This window comes from Ammospiza caudacuta, chromosome 20 (assembly GCF_027887145.1).
Source record: "Ammospiza caudacuta isolate bAmmCau1 chromosome 20, bAmmCau1.pri, whole genome shotgun sequence".
Lineage (NCBI taxonomy): Eukaryota > Metazoa > Chordata > Aves > Passeriformes > Passerellidae > Ammospiza > Ammospiza caudacuta.
The window spans coordinates 3,687,845-3,701,055 of NC_080612.1; positions in this window are offsets into that span (position 1 = coordinate 3,687,845).

Sequence of the window (13,211 nt, forward strand, 5' to 3'; positions counted from 1 at the left end):
GGCTGAAAAGGGGATGGAGTTTAAAAACTTTGGGCCAAAGCATCTTGAACTAAAGCATCACCATTTGGAGATTGTTGGGGTTTTTAATCTCCTAGGTGATCCAGAACTGTCCATTCTGGGTTTAGCCCAGGCTCTGTGCAGGCACCTGGAGCAGGCTGGACACAGAGGCTGCACCTGGGACAGGGTGGGAGCTCCTGCAGGGGCTGGGGGTGACACCCCAGCACAATGCTCACCTTCCTGACCCCGTGGGTCACAGGGACTCCCTGAGGGCAGGGCCATGTCCCACAGCTAAAGGAGGAGCTGTCCCAGTGGCCCCAGTGCCCTAAAACCTCCCCAGTGCTCAGGTCCTGCTGGGGGTGCAGCCCCTGGAAAAGACAGGAAGAGCCATTCCAGCCAGGAATTTGCAGCACTTCTCCAGACCTCTCTCCTCTTCCCCAGAGTGGGGAAGGCATTCATTTCCACAGCTTGTCTGCAAATTCTTGCATTTATCTTGGAAACAGGCCCAGTCTAGGAGAGAGACCAAGAGACTTTCGTGCTTTGGAGACTTTCTAATCTGGTCAGGACAGGAGAGCAGAGGCAAATGCCTTTGTGAGGGGGATGGACACTCAGCCCTAGATGTGACCTAAGGAGCTGGGGGCGTGCTGAGAGAGCACTGTGGAAGGAACAGGATCTGAACGGTCCCTTTTAAAATGACAGATAAAATTCAGAAACACCGCCATGAGGCAGGCAAAGTCATGGAGGAGCCAGCTGTCCACACCAGGCTCAGCCCACTGGAAAAGCACCACAAAAATGGCCAGCAATCTCTTGGTACAAGGTCTTTTAAAGCTCAACTATCCAATTAGGAACTGACACCTAGATTATTTCCCTTTTAACCCAATAACTGATCCCAAAGAGCCTACAATGCTGACTGCCACCACTACCCTGACAGTGTGAGGCTGCAGGAGGTGCATCAGATGCTCCTGAACCGCCAGAACCAGGCTTGCAAGAAAGCTGGGACAGAGATGCCACTGGAGCAGCACCTCAGCAGCTCACAGAGGCTTTTTGTCCTCAGGTGGTAGAAAGAAGCCACTTCCCTTTGTTTTGCCTACAAAGACAATAGGCAAAGCATTTGGCTTTTCAAAGCCAACCTGGGTGATGACATGAGTTTGTGACACTGGAACTTGTTATTCAGAAAGAACACATAAAAGCCTTTTCATCTTGGAAATAAAGAGTACTGCTGCTCTGGAGAAGGCAGAGCCAAACCTGGCAGGCAGTGCCTGTGGATGCCTCTCCCTGAGCAGATTGCAGCAAAGAGGAATGCCCTGGATTGGAAAAGCTCTCTCCTGAGATTTTTTGTGGTTGAACATCAGATTTGGCTTCAGGAGAAGGAGGTTCTGTTCTGTCTCTGATAGCACAGGCAAGCTTGTCCTTTCTGCCCTGGGATCCTGTTCCAGACACAGGAGTGGATGAATCCAGGCATTTTATAGCCAGGTATGCTGCAGTAACCCAGCCAGGCACGGGGGCTGGGGCATGCTTTGGTCTCATAGTGTGATTTAGGAACCACTTCTTCTTCTGCAGTGAGTTCTGCCAGCAAACAGAGAGCAACAACAAGGACAACAGCCACTGTAATTTAATCCCCTACAAACCTTGTTTTGAAAAATGAGGGAAGGATTAATTTTCCTCTGTTTGCAGAGATTTTAAACCCTTCCTTGTGGGTCTCCCTCCCAGACGTGCCATGGCTCCTGGCACAGGCAGCTGCCCTTGGACACCTCCAGACTACAGCAAAACCTGAACAGCCATAAAGACAACACAGTTGAAGTGGGGAAAGGGTTGACTTGGAAAGAGACACATTACAAAGGAGATGTGAAGTTGTTTCCTTGCCCTTCAGGACCATGTCTACATGAGCCAATTTAACACCTATTACCACAAGTATTAGCTCAGTGTCTTGGTTTGGAAAGACAGGAGTCTGCTAAGGAAGGCAGGAGTCTCCCCTGAAATGGAGAATGTAAACCCTCCCTACCCCTTTGAATTGCTATAAATTTTAAATTAAGGGGCTCTCAGGCAACAAATATGGGAGCAGGAAATAACAGTTCTTTAATAGGGATGGGGTAAAAAAAAAAAAAAAAAAGATAAAATAAACAATGCAGTACACTAGAACAACAGTGACAGAGTCAGAACCCAACCTGACACCCTGTGGGTCAGGGTGTTGGTGGCAGTCCCATTGGAATTGTGGCTCAGCCCTCCTGCAGTGTCAGGGGTGGTTCTGCTGGAGCAGGGATCCTTTAGAGAAGGATGGATTCTTCCTCTGAAGATCCAGGGGAAGAAGAGGCAGCTGCTGTTCCTCTGGGGAATCCAGTGGAGAAGCCGTGCTGGTGTTCCAGAATCTCCAGATTGTATCCAGGTGGCAATGCTTGGCTCCTCCCTCTGGGCTCACATCTCCCAATGGGATGCTGTAGTTCTTATCAGCCATGCAGTGACATTCAGTAGCTGTTATCAGCAGATGTCCCCTGGAGGGTGGTGTGATTGTGGTCCCTCAAAGAGAGGGATAAGGCAAACTGCCCACTTGGCAAAGGTAATCTGCCATACAGATGGTAATGGAAAACATCTTGCACTGCAATCTTCAACACTCAGCAAGGCTCAGGTATTTCCACTGAGCTAAACTCCATCCCTGAGCTGGCATTTCTTCTCCTTGCTCCAGCTGTAATGCCTGAGGCATGCGCTCCTTGAGGGGGACACAGCCTCTATCATCCTCCCAGCCTCCTGAGGCTTTCCAAACCCAGCTGTCAGCCAAAACAAGCTGCCTGTGGCTCCATACAGCAGAGTGTCAGGAAATGTTGACTCATCCCTGGCAGCAGGGCCATGCTGGTACCGCTGTGGGTGGTGGGGCTGGGCAGGGACAGAGGTAGCCAGGTGTGAGTCTGAGCCTTCCATAGGGACTGGGGAGCCCAGCTGAGCCCCTGGTGGGTGTCACAGCACCCACAGTGTGGGCAGAGGAGATTTTACAGCCTGTCTGTGAGTTTTACTCCCAGCAGTAACTTGGAAAGGCACCAAGGCAGCTCCACAGTGACTGTTCCTAGATGTGCCCTCATCACACCAGTGCACAGAGCACTCAGGTGGCACTTGAGAGCAGGGAAGACAGGCCACATGTCCCCAGCCTTTCCCCAGCTACCCTGCAGATCAGGGTTCTGCTGCAGACATATTTTTGCACAGAAGGATAAAAATTTTAAAATTAATTTTTATATTATAAAAATAAAGTATTTTAGAAAATATTCTTATATAAAATATAATATAATATAATATAATATAATATAATATAATATAATATAATATAATATAATATAATATAATATAATAATTTATGCATATATTTTTTTTGCGTAGAAGATACCAGAGTAGAGAGTTCAGCACTCCTGAACCATGGGGCAAAGAGCTCAAAATGCTCACCAGCAGTTATCAGGAAGCATTTGGATTGAATTTAGTGTATCTGAGTCATGGCTGTTCCTGTAGCTCTCTGCCCATCAGCTCCCATGGGAGGTCCTGGAAGAGCTCAGGATTATCCCAGTCCTCTCCCCAGAGGAAGAGCTGCCAAGGAGCTGCTAAAAGTGGAAGGTAAAAACTGGCTGCCTGCTGCTGCACAGGAGTCAGTCTCCTGCAGCCACACAGGTCATCTCCAGACTTCTAAAAATTGTTTTTAATGGCTCATATCATGTCCTTCAGATGAGGCATTAAGCCAGGCTTCCTGGAGGGCATCAAAGTGGAATTTTATGGCTGCACAACAGTTTTTCAAAAGCAAAAAGGATGCAGCAGCACTGGAGCAGAGTCAGGGGCAGCACCTGACTCTCTCCATCAAGCAAGATGAAGCAGGACACTCAGTGCCTGAAGTGCTGCTGGCACCAGCGGAGGCTCAGCTCCCCTCAGCCCCTGCACACAGACAGCTCATGCAAGGGTAAATTATGTCATATTCATGAGAGGCTGCCTCAGCAGGCACAGCCTTTTTATCTTATTTTATCCTCAGCAGTGTTGTGCAGGCATGGGGAGATTTGAGAAATGCAGCCTTTGCCCCCTGCACTGCCAGAGGAGCAGCTTTCTGCTGCCCTGCATGGCCAGAGGGAGCCCAGGCCCATCTGCAGCAGCCCTGGAGCTGCAGAGGAAAACTCCCCCCTTGTGCAGGATCCCTGCTGCAGCAGAGCCACAGCTGGCACTGCAGGAGGGCTGAGCCCCCCTGGGATGGGGCTGGGACCCCACCCTGACACACAGACAGCTCAGGCAAGGGTAAATTGTGGTAAATTGTGTCGTATTCATGAGAGGCTGCCTCAGGAGGCACAGCCCCCATCTCATTCCCAGATTATTTTATCTTCAGCAGTGTTGTGCAGGCATGGGGAGATTTGAGAAATGCAACAAGTCTCCCTGAGCTGAGCACAGCTGTGTTTGGGTAAAGGCTATCTGAACAAACCAGGAATTGCCACTGCAGGAGACACCATTTCATGTCTGAGGAGAGGAGCTGATTCTGTGAGCACTGGGTATTACTGAGCACTTCAAACAGCCCCCCCAAAGCCAAAGGAGGACTGTAGGTGCCATTCATGCAGCAGGCAGCACCAGGAGCTGCCCCTCCTCCCCTGCCCGGCAGCGTGGAGCCAGAGCAAATAACAGCAATAACACAGGGCTGTAAACTCTGGCAGAAAGCAGACATCTGTTGCCCATCAGATATTACACCTTGGTGACCATGCAGCTCAGGAAGTATGAAAGTGATTACTTATACTCTGACAGCAGCGCATCAATGGGGAGCTTTGTGCTGCAGCCTGGCAAGGCAGAGCCAGCAGGAGGAGTCACCCCTCAGCTGGGAGGGTGTGACAGCTGTGGCACAGAGCTGCAGGCTGGCCACAAGCACAGGGACCCTCTCAGGTGGCCCTGGTGTCATCTGCAGAGCTGGGGCAGCCCGGCCTCACCTGGCTCAGGTTGTGTCTCCAGCATCAAACCCTGACACCAACACAAACATTCTGCTGATCTGGTGTCCTAGGGTGATATTATGGTGCTTGTATCTCCATTTGTGTGTTCTGTTCATGCTGGATATCATGTTCTGTGCCTTCTACACTGGCTCTGAAGAGCAGAGTTTTGTTTTGGTTTTGCTCTCAGCCGCTCCCCCATGGCTGGTGGGACACAGAGACAGGGCAGTACATGGTGCTGCTTTGGCTTTTTGCTTTTCTCCTGCTTTTCTCCTGCTTTGCTCCTGCTTTTTGCTCCTGCTCATTAGCTAGTTTAGCTCAGCAGTCTGAATTTTCCCTGGACTGTTTCTCCTTTCCTTTTTGGACCCACTCGAGCCTGCTCCGGGCTGGGCCCTGGGAACACCGAGAGTTTGCACCTTGTGGCTGCAGCAGCTGCCCCAGCACAGGAGGGACTGAGAACAGAGCGACCACCCCCAGAGAGACTTTCTGAATTTGTTCTGAATTTGTCATCTTTTTCAGAGCAGTGACAGAGTGGTGTCACCTGGTATTGTTCATTCTGTGTGCTGGGGGTGCTGTGCCTGTTAAATAAACAGGTTCTTTCCACTTCTCTCCAAGGAATCCTTCCCAAACTTGTTGTGGGGAGAGGCTGTGTGGGTTTGCTTTCTGGAGGGGCCCTTTTGGAGGTTTTCTCCCAAATTTGTCCTAAACCAGGAGACCTGGCCAGCTGTAAGATTAGTAGGTACTAATCTTACATTCAGCAGTACAGGTAACCCTTTCTTTCTCCTTGCTCCCCAAAAACTGCAGAGAGGGACTGTTGGAGTTCTGGATGCTGAGAATTTCAAACTTCCTGTGCTGACAGGCTCTGACTCCCAGGAGAACACTGCATTTGACCTGAGGCCATAGAGAAGGCTTCCAAAATTAATTGGTAGCACTGGGATGAAGTATAGTTGATTAGAAGTGTGTAACATCCCAGGGTGGAAAACTTAAGAGTTTGGGGTTTTGAAATATAGTAATATATATGAAGCAAAATGGAGGTTTTAAAGTGGAGGCAGCTCCCTCTTCTTTACCTTCTTCCTTCTTCACCTTCCTCTTCCTTCTTCTTCACCTTTTTCTTCCTTCTTCTTCATGGGTTTGGGTGGTATTTTATAATTCCAATACAGATTGGAAGCAGAAAACCAGCAAGGTACTTCTGGATTACAGCTAGTAATGCCGCAATACCTACCCCTGGAGCATTAAACACAAGCCCCGAAATAATTTACAGCAGTGGCAGCAGAAGGAGCTCACAGAAAAGTGAGCAAAAACAGGCATGGAGAAAGCCCAGAGGGTGGGAAACTTTTCAGGACTGACAGTTCATGGAGATGTAGAATATGAGTCAATGAAATCTGTGGAAACTGGAAGGTTTTCTCATTTTTGATATAAAAATTAAAGTTTTCACTGGAGCTGGGATGAGGGATATAAAACCCAGTAATTCATGGCATTCATTTTTGCGTCTTATTCTGAAGTAGCTGGAGATTTCAAGTCTTCAAAAGAAAAGCCTGGACCAGAAACCCAATCCAGCAACACCTTGGTTTTTATGCAAAGAAACCTGGTCTGGTTTAAACAGAGGCCCCAAGGCTGAAAGTTTCATCCCACTGTCCAAACCTTCTGAAACAAGCCTTGAATGGTGCACAAGTAAGACAAGTTCCACATCTCATTTTTCTTCCCTCAGGAGGAGACAGATGTGAACCAACCCCTGCAATTCCAGCTCTTCTTGTTCTTTTGCAGGCACTGCAGAGGGATTTAGACCCACACCCTGTCCTCTGCAGAGGAGGCCTTGGGCCAGCCCCTCCTGGCAGATGGTAGCACCCTCACAGGGATTCTGGAGCACTAAGACAGGGCTTGGAGAGGAGTTTGAAGAGAACAGCTCCCTTTTCTTGGTGTCAGCTCTGACAGGTCCAGCAGATGCAATGCAGAGATACAAGGGGATGTAGGTGGAAATCTGGCTTCTGGTCCCACCAAATCAGAATTATGTGTGTGTGACAAAATGCCTGAATCATGCAATATTGATGCTCAAGCAGCCGTCCTTAAAGGAATGGGGAAATGGAGGTTTAATCCTCCCTATCTTGCAGCAGAGCTGCTCAATCTGCAGCTTTTCTCTTCCCCACATCCCTGGCCCAAGTTTTGCAAATCTATACCTGTGTTTCTCCAGGTCCTTCCCCAGCCAATTGTCCATAAAGATTCAAACTGTGACCTGCAACCGAAACTTTCCACAGGCATTAGGGGAGTATTAAATGGGAAATTCAAAAACTAAATTATAGCTTCCCACTGTAAGTGTTAAAAAAAAAAAAAAGTCTGCTTTTAATTAGAAAGAAAAATAAAAAGCCCTGCAGTTGACAATAGTCTCTTTTCTACCCACCACACATACTGGCTCTGGCCAAACCCTCACTGTGAGGAGAGCAACAGAACTCCACTGAGCTGGTGCATTTACACCAGTAAATGGGCTCTGGCTGAGCATCTGGCCCAGCCCGTGCTGGACAAGCTTGGAAAATCTCTGCAGAAGATCCCGCTGTCCCTCCTTACAGGCACTGGGGATCCTGCTGAGCACCTCACACCTCTCTGCTGGGAAGGTGTGATTTATTTGGCAGCTGGGCTTTCCCTCCTGGGGAGCTTCCTAATAGATCTGTGAGAGCAGAGGTGATGCAGAGGCAGCTCCAGGGATGAAGTCATTGGCTTTGCTCTGAGCCCTGAGATTTTAGCCAAGCCTGATGGTTTCAATAAAGAGGAGCTTGTGAGTTTGCTGTGAGCCCAGGCAGAAGGATGGGAGCTCTCTGCAGAGCCAGGTGAGGATGAGGAGGGAGGGCAGCCCTGCACAGCCTGCAGGGACAAGCAGGGCATTCTCTGAGCTGGCTGCAGTCATGTGTCAGGCCTGATTACCCTGATTGAAGGCATCAAAGCCAAATTTCAGCCTTTCTGAGGGCAGGGAGCCCAATCCCTACTGTGTCCAGAGCCACAGCATCATCTGGGGCTCACACAGGTGCTCTCCTCTGCCTCGCCTGAAATCCCCTCCTGTGTCTCACCAGCAGCACCCTGTCTCAGGTTGGAAATGGGGGTGTGCATTCTATCCCCATCTGTCAGAGCTGGGGAAGTTCTCTGCTGTCCATGGGGCAGTTTTTTCTTTATCTCTCCCACAGCCAACCCTCCCTCCAGCAGATCTCTGCTGTCCATGGCCACTGAGTGTCCCTGCAGGGCTGATCCAATGCCAGCATCCCATGGGGAGATGCTCCGCCCAGGGGAGGAGCCAAGCATTCCTGCCTGGATCCAATCTGAGCCTGGCACAGCACAGCAGCCTTTGCCCCCTGCACTGCCAGAGGAGCAGCTTTCTGCTGCCCTGCATGGCCAGAGGGAGCCCAGGCCCATCTGCAGCAGCCCTGGAGCTGCAGAGGAAAACTCCCCCCTTGTGCAGGATCCCTGCTGCAGCAGAGCCACAGCTGGCACTGCAGGAGGGCTGAGCCCCCCTGGGATGGGGCTGGGACCCACCCTGACACACAGGGGCAAGGACTGCTCTCACTCTTGCAGGGTTGTTTTGTATTACTGCATTTTTAGTTTTCCTAGTAAAGAACTGTTATTCCTACTCCCGTATCTTTGCCTGAGAGCCCCTTAATTTCAGAATCTTAATAATTCAGAGGGAGGGGGTTTGCATTTTCCATTTCAAGGGAGGCTCCTGCCTTCCTTAGCAGACACCTGGCTGTTCAAACCTAGACACACCCAAACCTGCCTGCTTACATGTAGTGTATGCTGCCTTTGAAAAAAAATCCGTAGTTATCAGTACCAGTCGGAGTTACTGATTATCCACACTACAGCTGTTCATAGGATAAGAGGTGAGTATTGGATTTGGGGTTAGGAGGAAATTCTGCCCTGTGAGGGTGGGCAGGCTCTGGCACAGGGTGCCAGAGCAGCTGTGGCTGCCCCTGGATCCCTGGCAGTGCCCAAGGCCAGGCTGGACAGGGCTGGGAGCAGCCTGGGATGGTGGGAGGTGTCCTTGCCATGGCAGGGGTGGAGCTGCAAAATCCTGGTGGTCTCTTCCAACCCATTCCATGATCCTGTGAGTAAATCACACAAAAGAAGGGTTTTCCTAGAGCAGAAATATCTGTGATACTCTGGGATACAACAGATGCACAGCTGAGAGGGGCAGTGGGCACAAAGCAGTGAAATCAGTTTCTATTTGACCGCCCTGCCTGCTAATCCATTTCCCTCCAGTTGTATTTCCAAGTCCAAATCCTTTGAACGATTTCCAGCAGATTCTGTTGGAGATGAGGGGAAAAGAACTAACATAAAATGTTCCTGTGTCTCAGGAAAAGGTACATCCATAGCCAGGGCTGCATTGGCTGGAGGGTCTCACAGGCAATTTTCAGGCCAGGTCTTTTTTCATCTTAACTGAGCATTTGCTTTTCATTTTGGAAGGTTCTGAGTTAATACTCTTTACATTGTTTTTTTGGTATTTGTATATAATTACATGCTGTTAGAGTAATTTAGGCCAGATCCACATCCCATTGAAATGAGTGTGAATATCTCCAGCAACTTCAGCCTGAAAACAGCATTCCAGCCCTCACAGAACTGATTAAACAGTTAAAAACCCAATCTTGTAAATATTTTTGTGAATGAAAGTGGTTGGCTGTGACTCACAAGCATTTGGAAAACCACAGGGCATTAGGGAAATGTCTACAATTCATAAAAGCTTCACACAAGTCAGCCTAAATTAGCATTCCCCCCAAATTTCATAGTCTGGTACTCATTGCTCCCTGATTTAAACCAAGGTGGGAGTAGGGGTGATGCTGTGGGACTTTGAGGGGCCATTCTCAGTCCTGCAAAGCTGAACTGCAAACACCCAAACACTTGCACAGGACAGGCAGGAACTGCCCTCTGAGACCAGATTTCAGGTCAAAAAGTGGCTGGAGAATTATTCCAATCAAAACCCTCAGTCAAAAATGTTTCCTGAGCTGTCCACTGAGACAAAAACTGCACATGAGCTCATTCCACCAGCAAGACCCAAACCCCTGAGGGGTTCCTGAGGTCCATAAGGGGTTCCTGTGCTCCATAAGGGGCTCCTGAGGTCCATAAGAGCTCCTGTGGGCCATAAGGGGCTCCTGAGGTCCATAAGGGGTTCCTGAGATCCATAAGGAGCTCCTGTGGTCCATAAGGGGCTCCATAAGTTGCTTCCCTCCCTGTAAAGCCAGTGTCATCCCCTGCCAGAGCCAAAAGGATGCCCTTCACCTTCCCATTTCTCTAACAAGGTTTCCAAAGAAGGAGCAGATGACCCTGATCTTCCTCACTTTAGAGGGCAGGAATAGTTTAAACATGGTGTGTGTATGCCCTGGAAAGGGGCATGATGTATATGATCCAAGATTGGCTCCCAGCCAGAGAAAAAAATCAGTATTTATGTGAGCCATGATTTAATTTCACCCTGAGACCTGCAGAACAAAGGAGCCTTTCAAAGCAAAGACACCAAGCCTGTGAAAAACGCCAGGTTGAATTTTTTCCACCAGAGAAATCTAAATTTTGATCATATTCGGTGTGACTGGTCCTTTCAGTGACCCCATAACACAGATGATGGGCTGGTGCTGTTTTCTCCTCCTTGCCATGCCATGTCAGCCCTGCTCCAGCTCTCAGGTTATGAGGTCTGAACTGAGCTCCAGCTTTGGACAACCATCCTTGGAAGACACATAAATGTCATTCCTGCAGCTCCCCCATTCCTGAAGCTCATCCTGAGCTCCAAGAGGCATTACAAGGAACAGTTAATTAATAACAAACCTGGAGAACAGGGTCCAGTTATTTCTGTAAAGCTCACCCTGCCTGACACCTGGCTGTGAAACACAATCGTTGTGCTGTAACACAAACAAGAAGTATTTGCAATAATTACCTTGCCTGGAGTGGTTTTTCACCCATTACGCTCAGAGACAGAGCACAGCCATCAAATCCAATTAATTCCCCAGGGAAACAGGGCCATGGCTTATATCCAGGCACAGGCTCCTAGAAAATCACACAAGGACAGGACACCCCAAAGAATAAAGGGGACCCCTTCTAAGGGATATAATTTGTGGGAAACATAGTATAGGTAAGAAGCTGTTCAGAAAGCTGTGAAAGCAGCTCTCAGAAACAGAAAGAGAACTCAGAGAGAGAGGGGCAGTTTGAAACCCTTCATAAAATATCCTGTGGAAGAACAAATTGAGGGAGATTCTGTCTTTCCTGGGTAAGAAAAGAATCAGTAAAAAGCAGAAAGCTGCTCAGGTTAACCAGTTTATTCCTGCTGTTTTAACAGAGTCCCTATGTCCTGCAGGGGCCTCACCTGTCAGCTCCAGAAGCTGCTGTGCTTCACCTGGTGGAAACCCAGGGCACCACAGGGAATATTTCTGTGTCTGTTCTGGGGTGCCCTGACCCCCAGGGGAGCACTGACTTTGACCCTCATTCATGGAGAAAGTTTCCTAAACTCCAGAATAGACCAGAATCCACAAAAGTGTGAAATAGATTATAGAGAGCAGTGTAGGTGTATCACTTAAGTGAAAAATTTATGTTTTGGGATTTTTAGTATGTTGTGGATGGCAGCAAGATGGAGGGCACAGGGTGTCATCCTGGGCTGCTTCTTCTTCCTCCTTCTTCATGGGTTTGGGTGGCATTTTGTAATTGGGTGGAAATTCCACATTGTGGGCTCTTTGGGATCAGTTATTGGGTTAAAAGGGAAATAATCCAGGTCTCAGTTCCTAATTGGATAGCTTAACTTTAAAAGACCCTGTACCAAGAGATTGTTGGTAATTTTTGTGGTGCTTTTCCAGTGTGCTGAGCCTGGTGTGCAAAGCTCTAGATAAGATAACAATAAACAAGAACCTGAAGGCTGAAAAGATCCAGTGCATCTCTTTCCTGACACAAAACCACTCCAGGAGGGTCTCCCCTGACAGGGGAACCCCCAAGAGGGCCCAGCCTGAGTCTCAGAAATTGGGGAATTGGCACCAGGTACCCTGACATCTCCTCCCAACCCAGGCAGCTCTGAGCTCCTGTGCAGGGGTCTGCATCCACAGAATTATTCTCTCTCTTTTTTTAATTGTTCTCACACTGTGTGTGTTTTGAAGAGGTTGCAATGAGTTTAGCCCCCATCATTGCTTTACAGTCTACTTTTTGTATCAGGGGGAATTTGCAGAAAAGACATTTTAACTGCGCTGAGGTGCCACAGTGAGGTTCAGGACCAGGAAAGGGCCACAGAGATGATCCAAGGAAGGCGAAGCTGCCATGTGAGGAAAGGGGGGAGTTGGGATTGTTCAGCCTGGAGAAAAGAAGGATGGGAAGAGACTGCATCACCATGTCCCAGTATTTAAAAGGTGGCTACAAAGAAGATGAAGACTCCATTTTTCCACTTTGCATGGAAAGGATGAGGGTGCAATGGGTACAAGAGACTACTGAGCAGATTCCAGTTGGACACATGAGGGAAATTTTTCACAATGAGAACAAGCAGGCATTGAAATAATCTCTCCAGGGAGGTGGTGGATTTCCCAGTGTTAGATGCTGCCAGGATTTGGCTGGAGAGAGTGCTGGGCCATCTCATCTAGACCATTTTGCCAAGAAAGGTTGGAGCAGATGATCCCTGATGTCCCTTCCAGCCTGGGGTTCTATGAAGTCAAAGCAAGGTTTAGCATCTTTCAAAGCAAAGAGCCCTCTAAGGAGAAAACCAAAACCAGAAGGACATTTAAAAATTGCAGAACTAGGCTGAGCAAAAGCAGTTTGCAGGAGTGCATTGATTTAAAGTGGGGCAATGTGCCCTTGGTTTAGCTCCCAGTTCAAAGGGTGCATGGAAGGTCCTGCCTGTGGGGAGAAAAGGGTGATATCAATTTCTCCCATGGATGTGGTGCAGGTAGAGCCTGCCCTGTGGGTTATGAACACCAGGCTTCTCCACAGCATTTGCAGAAGGGTTGTCAAGTTGAAAGTCTTCACACATGAAATGTTTCCTATCACGTATTCTACTCCCTTCATCCTGATTTTCGTCTTCAACTCATATGTAAACACAATAGGGATCTGCATTATCTGGACTGAGGCCCCATTGCTTTAAATAATTCAGGGGAGGTGTGGGATGCACAGCAGTCCTGAGAGCAGCCCTTGGGGGGGAAAGGTGCAATGCTGGGCAGCCAAATCCTGCTGGAAATAACCTGTGTGCCAGTTGAAGATTGCAATGCAAGTTGCTTTCAATTGCCATCTGTATGACAGGGTATCTTTTGTCAAGTGGGCAGTTTGCCTTATCCTTCTCTTTGAGTGAACACATTCACACCT